Below are 9,111 nucleotides of genomic sequence, written 5' to 3'. Positions count from 1 at the left end.
TGATCGCAGAACGTTCTATTGACTGTTGACGACCGTATCGCCCTGTTCAAGGTCTTCTACGACAAGTGGTGGAGTTGCCAGCAATCCGCTCAACCTGGAGCTTCGCAGCCGAACTTTGCCTACCGCTTCCGCGATGCCTGAGACCGCCAGCCAACCGCCAACCCCATCGCCTGTCATCTGTCCCGGTGCAGCGCGCAACGCGATCCAGCCATCTTCAGCGGCACTGATGACACGGATGTGGAAGACTGGTTGGCGTCGTATGAACGCGTAAGTGCTTACAACGAGTGGGACGACACCGTGAAGCTCACAAACGTTATTTTCTATTTGAGCGACGTTGCCAATCTATGGTTTCGCAACCATGAGAGTGACATTTCGACCTGGACGGCTCTCGAAACCAGCCTGACCGAAGTTTTTGGCCGTCCCGCTGTACGTAAGCTTCGCGCCGAGCAATCCTTGCAAAGTCGGGCACAACAAAGCGGCGAAAACTTCACCCGTTTCATAGATGTTGTAGACCTCTGCAAATGCGTAAAGCCTGTCATAAGTGACGCCGAGAAGATCGGACACATTATGCAATGCATTGACGATGACGCCTTCCAGATGCTCGTCGCCAAAAACCCCCAAACTGTGTCCGACGTTATCAGCTTCTGCCAAAGCTTCGATGAGCTGCGCAAGAGCCGGCTTTCCACACGACGTGCTGGCCTCCAGCAGGCCACTCTTTCCAGCTTGGCTCTCTCCGGGGACGGTGCCCAGGACCAGCAGTCGCTAATTCAGCACATTCAACAGTTTGTTCGTGAGGAAGTCGCACGCCAGCTTTCCTTGTCCACCTTCACTTGCCCGCCAGCACCTGCGCCTGCGCCGCCGCTCACTCCCACTCTTCAGCGTGTCATACAAGAGCAGGTCGCTGAGGTTCTGCCTTCACCTCCTCAGCAGCCATTGGTGGCAGCTCCTGTCACGTACGTTGATGTTTTGGTGCGGCCACCACCCCCTGTCGCCCCTGTGTACAGCCGGCCTCCCCTCCTATACGAGCCTCAGGGACGTCAGCAAACTGAGCAACCTACAATCCCCCCTTATCGTCCGGTTCTCCGCCGTCGACCACAGCCACACCCTTCCAACCCCTGGCGCACACAAGACAACCGACCTATTTGCTACGCCTGTGGAGTCGCCGGCCATGTGGCTCGTTTGTGCCGCAATCGTGGCCCTCGTCCCTACGACTATGCACTTGAGCCGATGCACAATCTTCCTCCGTCCCATTCGCCTGTGCTCCCTGAGCCTCCTCCGCTGTCCTCTTCAAGTTACGATCGCCGCTCCCACCTCTCGCCTTCTCTTGGCCGTCGTTCCCGTTCTCCGATGCTCCGCCTCCAATCAGCCGTTAACACGGAAAACTAACGGCCGCAGCTCCGGAGGCAAGAACTGCGCCCACAGGGACCAACTCCAGACCTGTTCACGTACCAGCCAACATTATTGCCATATTCATCGAGGGAGTTCCTGTCGAAGCACTTGTAGACACTGGCGCAGCCGTTTCTGTTCTTAATTACGCCCTCTGTCGCAAACTCAAAAAGGTGATGACGCCGCTTCCTGCAATTTCTCTTCGCACAGCCAGCGTTCAGGACATTCGACCATTAGCCGCCTGCACCTCCCGCCTTGTCATCGACGACGTTCAATACACAATAGAATTCCTCGTCCTCGCCCGCTCATCACACGACGTTATCCTTGGTTGGGACTTCCTCCCCAATCATAACGCCATAATAGACTGCGTCCGTGCTCAAATTGAGTTAGCACCCCTCAGTGACACTTTTTTCGACACACCCGCTGCTGCTGCCGCTACCGTGCACGTCGCAGAGGACACCGACGTTCCGCCTTTCTAATCAGTGCTTGTGCCTCTTTGTTGTGCTGCTCTTTCCGAAGCCACTGTTATCTACACACCTTCGTTACGATGCGCTGACCAAACATCCGTGTTGCTGCCCCATGCTGTGCTGACAATTTTTCGCAAGTCAAGTGCTATTTTTGTTTGTAACTCGTGCCCCTGCCCTACCACTTTACTTCGTGGCCAGTCACTGGGTAGTGTTGCTTTGCTCGATTCCACGCCCACCTATCCCTTCGACGATACCGTCGCCGGCCTTCACATCAGCGCCATAACGCCTCTTCTTGTCGCCACTAAATCATCCCGCGAAGTTTTCCACCAGTCCATCGACGCTGGCCTGATGCCCTTACAACGAGCCCAGCTTGTCGCCATCCTACCACGTTTCGCGGCTTCGTTCGACTCCCAGCAACATTCGTTGGGGCGCACAACTACCGTTACTCACCGTATTGATACCGGCACTCATTCCCCTTTGCGCCAGCGTCCGCACCGTGTTTCAGCCGCCAGGCGCCGCATTATTGAGTAACAGGTGACCGACATGCTCCAGCGCAACGTGATCCAACCGTCGCACAGACCTTGGGCGTCTCCGGTCGTTCTGGTCGAGCAAAAAGACGGTTCCATCCGATTCTGTATAGATTACCGCCGACTGAACGAGATCACGCGCAAGGACGTTCATCCTCTCCCTCTTATCGACGACGCCCTTGACTGCCTGCAGGGAGCTGAGTTCTTTTCTTCAATAGACCTGCGTTCCGGCTACTGGCAATTGCCGATGGCAAAGGCCGATCGCCCAAAAACCGCTTTCGTCACACCTGATGGGCTCTATGAGTTTAATGTCATGCCATTCGGACTGTGCAATGCCCCTGCCACATTTGAACGCATGATGGACAACTTACTCAGGGGGCTCAAATGGCACACTTTCCTTTGTTACCTTGACGACGTTGTCATCTTTTCCCCAGATTTTCCATCTCACCTCCAGCGCCTTGAGACAGTTCGGCGATGCCTGACCGACGCTGGCCTCCAATTAAATTTAAAGAAGTGCCGTTTCGGAGCACGGCAGCTAACCATACTCGGACATGTCGTCTCCAAGGATGGCGTTCTTCCCGATCCGTCAAAATTACGCGCTGTGGCAGAATTTCCCAAGCCAACTAATGCGAAAGAACTCCGCAGCTTCGTCAGCCTCTGCTCGTACTTCCACCGCTTCGTTCGCAATTTCGCCACAAGCTTCTGTCCAACCACGATCTTTACACCTGGTCTCCGCAATGTGATGATGCCTTCGCGACACTCCGCCACCTTCTGACGACTCCGCCAATCCTGCGTCATTTCGACCCTTTTTCTCCCACGGAAATCCACACTGATTCCAGCGGCGTCGGCCTCGGCGCAGCACTCGCTCAGCGGAAGTCTGGCTTTGATGAGTACGTTGTCGCTTACGCAAGTCAACCGTAACAAACGCTGAAGCAAACGATTCCGTAACCCAGAAAGAGTGTCTCGCTATTCTCTGGGCATTTGCAAAATTTCACCCCTACTTGTATGGCCGTTCTTTTGATGTCGTCACCGATCATCACTGCCTCTGCTGGCTCTCTTCTTTGAAAGATCCTTCCGGTCGACTGTCCCGTTGGGCTCTGAGGCTCCAAGAATACGACATTACGTCATCTATCGCTCTAGCCGCAAACATGCCGATGCTGATGCTCTCTCACGTTCTCCCTTGCCGTCTGAAGCCACTCCTGCTATATCCGTTCTACATCCCACCGACATGCGCACCGATATGAATTCCGACCAACGCAAAGGCGCATGGATCGCTTCATTCCTGGATTTTTTATATGGCCGCGCTTCACGACCTCCTTGCCGAGATCTCCGTCGCCAGTCTCACTATTTCGCCATCAGAGACGAGCTCCTCTACCGTAGGATTTACCTTCCGGATGGTAGAAAGTGGCTGCTTGTAATTCCGACCCATCTACGCTCCGTAATTTGCTCCCATTACCACGACGATCCCCAGTGTGTCCACGCCGGCTTATTGAAAACATTCACTCGCCTGCGACAGCGGAACTAATGGCGTGGGATGTACCGTTGTGTTCGTCGGTTCGTCCAGTCCTGCCAAGAGTGTCAGCGCCGAAAACACCCACCTCGCCAACCCGTCGCTCCTTTGCAGCCGCTGACCTGCCCAGCTAGGCCCTTTGAGTGTGTTGGAATAGACCAATACGGCCCGCTTCCTAGCACATCAACAGGCAATCGCTGGATCATCGTTGCAATCGATCATCTCACACGCTACGCAGAAACGGCGCCTTTGACATCTGCTACAGCCCAAGACATTGCCTCTTTCATCCTCCATCACACAATTCTTCGCCACGGGGCTCCCAAAAAATTGCTGAGTGACAGAGGTCCCGCTTTCCTTTCTGAAGTTGTCGAAGCTGTTCTTAGAGAATGCAAAATCGTTCACCGCGCCACCTCCGCGTACCCTCCGCAAACAAATGGAATGGTTGCGCGTTTTAACCGCACCATGGGCGACATACTAGCAATGTATGCCGCTTCCGACCACTCCAACTGGGACCGCCTTCTTCCGTTCATCACACTCGCTTATAACTCTGCCACATAAGCAACCACCAGATTCTCGCCATTCTTCCTCCTGTACGGTCGTGAGCCCTCTTGTACCATGGACACCATTCTCGCTTACCTACCGGATTCTTCCGAATTCAGGACTGTTTCACAAGCTGCAACTTATGCCGAAGAATGCCGCCAGCTTGCCCGGTCCTTCACTTCTCACGCCCAGCAACAGCAGAAAACCACCCGAGATCAATTCGCACTTCTTCCTACTTACCGTACAGACTCTTTTGTCTGGGTAAGGGTGCCTTCCTCCAGTCCCGGCCTTTCATCCAAACTTCTGAGCAAGTATCAGGGCCCCTAACATATTGTCAAGCAAACAACCCCCGTCAACTACCTCATCGAACCCCTTACGCCATCCACTGACCACCGTCGCCGAAATTGTGAAATAGTACACAGTAACCGCCTGAAACCTTACTACGATCCGGCCATCGTCAAATCGCCATGTGCCGCCAGGATGGCGTCTTTTCGCCCAGTGGAAGTTGTAAAACAGGTATTGGGCTCTGATATGTTAAGCGCCTGTTGCTGAAGAGAACGACGACAAGCATGGTCAACGCGCGTGACGGGCAGGAAAGAGAACGACAACGAAGCTCGCTTCGACGCTCGTACGTGTGCTGACACGTCTCACGACTGATCGCAGAACGTTCCATTGACTGTTGACGACCGTATCGCTGCATTGGGGATTGTACTTTGTCTTTTTTATTTTTTTCTTCGATATTCACATAAATTAGTGATGTAGTCTGTTTATGGCAAAGATAATTAAACACAAAGTAGAAGGGAAAACAACGTGCAGATGGTGAAACCGAACTCACGACCTCCGAATATCGCGTCCGGTGCTCTTGAGGGTAGCGCTACTGAACACTCTCAAGGTTCGTATACAGACAACATTAATACCCAAGAAAGTAGCAGGTGGGACAACGGCTGATATAGCTCAGTCATTCTGCTTGCGACAGCCGAGCTGAACGGATCGCAGGGTCATGGGCTCCAACGGAGCGGCGATAGCCGCCGTTGACGACCGCGGAAACAGGATCGATGCAAGCGAAGATAAGGACTACCAGATTATTTTGCCTACACTGCCAACCGGTCGTGTTGTTTTAAACACGGGTTTTCTTCACGATGAGGTACGAGTGAGGCCTTTCAGGGTCGAAGATTTTCTTGACGCCATGGCCGAGTCAGGTGCGCTCCCCGACGTGGTTGTGTTGGGGGCGTACCTAATCAGCCATGTGTGGGCGGTTACCCTGCGGAGTTCGGAGGCAACAAAGAAGCTGCTCGCCTTCAAGGAGCTGCAAGTGAAGGAACGCCGCTGTCTGATCATCGACCCGGAAGACCAGCAGGTAAAGCTGCGGCTTCACTGGATGCTTCACGGACGACGACATCCGGCCGGCGTTCGCGGCGTTTGGCAAGGTGACGGAAGTCACGCGTGAGCGGTGGCGGATACAAGGCGTGAATGACAAGGGTTTTATGACAAGGACTGTCCTACTGAAGTTGAAGCCAGGCCTGAAAGTGGAAGACCTGCCACATCAGGTACGCGTCGCCGGAAAGTTGGCCCTTGTCGTGGCGCCTGGATGCCCGATGCAGTGCCTCCGCTGCCACGGCACCGGTCACGTGCGCCGGGAATGCAAAGTCCCTCGCTGTACGAAATCTCGGCGATACGGCCACGCAGACAACGATTGTGTACGCACTTACGCGGCAGCTACGGGAGCAGCGTCAAAAGACGACACGGTGGAGCTCCTGATGGACGTAGTGGAGGCCGAGGAATCCGCAAAAGGCATTGAGGAACAGGAAAAGAAAACCGACGCTACGGACTCTTCAGGACCTTCCAGCAGCGATGCCGGGCGGAAACCTGAAGCGGAAGAACCTGCGGGAAACCAGATGGAGGAGCCGACTGAAGCAGTAAGCGGGCCGGCACTGAAGGAAGGAGAACCAGCGTCTCTGTTTGAGCAGCACCATGACAAGAGCGCCGCCCGCTCCACCGGCGTGCCTGCCCCATCGAAGCGGCCCCACCCCCAGACCAGTGCTGAGGGAGATAAGGCGACAGCTACCAGCGTCGAGGAGTCGCCCGCAAAAACCAGCCAAGGACGGCGGTCCAGTTTGCGGCCGCGACCTAATGTGTCGGGGGAGAGGAGAGACCACGACAAGCCGCCACCGCAGTCAGGCCTGCCACCGGCACCGAATGGCTCCGGTGTCAAAGACGTCGTCTAGCCACGCGCTAGACGCGAGAGGTAAGCACCTTGTTACCGGCCTCTTTCTTCTGTATGAAAATGGCTTCTGCGTCTCCGATAAAAGTAGGTACACTTAATGTCAGGGGACTGGCAAGCAAGAGGAAGCAGGGCCAGGTGTACTGCCTTTTAACTGAGCGTGACATCGACGTCATGGCCGTGCAGGAAACGAAAGTTGATGGGGAAGAAGAGACCGGTAACATGGTGCGACGTTTCACGTCTAGGTATTTTGCAGTAGTGAGCCACGCAATTGGCACGTCTGCGGGCTGTGTCACTTTTGTTAAGAAATTACCCGGACTCGAAGTTCAGGCGCATATGGCATGTCCGTCGGGCAGATGTGTTTGTGTTGATTTTGTGTATAACAAAATGTATTCGCGCATTATTAGTGTGTACGCTCCAGATGTTGTGGATGAGAGGGTAGCCTTTTCTCAAAACGTACAAAAGTACATCAGTTGTGAGAAATCCCTGATTGTCATGGGCGACTTTATTTGCGTCTTGAGTGGCTGCGATAAATCCAGTACACGAGCGTTTAGGGACAGAAGTACTGAGGCTCTCTCAGAAATTATAGACACTAGCAACCTTGACGACGTGGCGGAATGTTTAGAATGATCGCGTTGTGTGAAGTTTACACATTTCCAGCGGTCAAGCCACGCGCGGCTGGGTCGCATTTATGTGTCTACGGACGTCATATCAAAATGCAGTAGTTACAATGTAGTACCATTTCATTTTCTGATCATTGTTTAGTGGAGTGCGGGACAGGGACAAAAATCGAGGCACTCAGTTTTCATGGGAGACGTAGAATATAAATCATAAGCTCATTACAGAGGATATCTTTAGTAGGAAAGTAAGCGAAGAAATTGACAAAATAGAGTCTAGGGGGGAGATGAAAATATGGCAGCAGTGGGAACTTTGCAAAGAGCAAATAAAGATAGCAGCAATCGAACGGTCAAGCTGTATACGGCAAGAAGAAAAGCGTGAGGCGGGAAATTTAAGATCCTTGCTGGCTAGACTACTTGAAAAAGAAAGCGAGGAGCCTGGTAAATGGATGGACGATATTAGGAAAATAAAAAACAGGATTGAACTGTTCGAAGAAGAACGCTATCGTGGTGTGCTTGTGCGGGCGAAGGTGCAAGATATAGCTGCTGGGGCGACACCGTCGAAACGATCACTAGGAATTGAGAAGACGCATGCTCAGAGAAACCACTTGAACTGGTCGAATGGGGCGGGACGTTATCTGGAGAAAGCGGTCATATCCAGCAGGCGTTTCTTGAATATTATCGAACGCTGTTTACAAAGCAAGACTTGGAAGTAAACGCATTCAAAGGAAAGTTTCTGGGTGCTTTACCGCGATTAGATGATGAGCAGAAAGATAGGCTGGAGCTGTCAGTAACCGCGTCGGAGGTCGAGCTTGCCATAGAAAAATTGAACCCGGGAAAATCTCCCGGCCCTGACGGGTTAAGCGCGGCGTTCTACAAAGCATATAAACATGAAATAGTGCCGGTACTGACAGCCGTGTACAACGAGTCCTACAAAGTAAATGTATTGGCCCCGTCGTATGGCAAATCCCACACAGTGTTGATTCTTAAATACAATAAAGCAGATAAGTTACAACAGGTTACAGCATATCGCCCTATCGTACTCACGAATGTATACTACAAAGTTTTTATGAAAATTCTAGCCCGTAGACTACAGTCCGTAATTCAACAGTTAGTTGGACCACACCAGACGTGTGGGATTAAGGGTCGATCTGTTGTTTCCATTATGCATAAAGTGAGGAGTGTGCTTGAGTGCTGTGATCCCACAAACAGTTGTGTAGCCATCCTTCAGTTGGATCTGGAGAAAGCATTTGATTGTGTCTCACATGAAATCCTGTTCTACATACTCGACCATGTGAATGTAGGGTCCGTCATTCCCGAGGGAATGGCCATGGCGTACCGAAGCTGCACAACAAGATTGATTGTAAATAAGAGTTTGGGGGCACCCATAAACGTGCAGCGATCGGTGCGCCAGGGTTGTCCCCTCAGCCCTCTGCTATTCTGCATTTACATCGAGACACTGTGTTTAAATATCATAGAAAACGAAAAAATTCGTGGCTTCCAATTGCAAGCAGCAGAGGTTAAGCTGCTGGCTTATGCGGACGATGTGGCTGTTTTCGCAGTGAATCGTGAAGGGGTAATCGACGCCGTGTCGTCTGTAAAAGAATTCACAAAGGTTTCCGGCAGTAAAGTTAATTGGTCAAAGTCCCTGGGGCTTTGGCACGGAGAATGGCCAACGATGCCCGAGAAGTTCGCAAACATGTCCTGGGTGACAACACCAGTAAAGTACCTGGGTGTTCGACTAGATAGTTATCGCGATAGCGAATCTTACTGGAGGGCACAGACTCAAGCTATGCGGGAAAAAGTGGAGGGGTGGAAAGGCAACAATTGTCAGTTTTCGCCA

General features: G+C 52.6%; 1 pseudogene; it reads left to right on the top strand.

Annotated features, from left to right (window-relative positions):
* The first annotated feature begins 5,485 nt into the window (after positions 1-5,485).
* Positions 5,486-6,655, top strand: LOC146174910 (uncharacterized; annotated as a pseudogene).
* Positions 6,656-9,111: the final 2,456 nt, after the last annotated feature.

The sequence above is a fragment of the Amblyomma maculatum genome, chromosome 11, assembly GCF_055883805.1.
Source record: "Amblyomma maculatum isolate TAMU_Amacu chromosome 11, ASM5588380v1, whole genome shotgun sequence".
NCBI lineage: Eukaryota > Metazoa > Arthropoda > Arachnida > Ixodida > Ixodidae > Amblyomma > Amblyomma maculatum.
The sequence above is the reverse complement of the archived record's forward strand: the minus strand, read 5'-3'. Positions and strand labels throughout refer to the sequence as shown.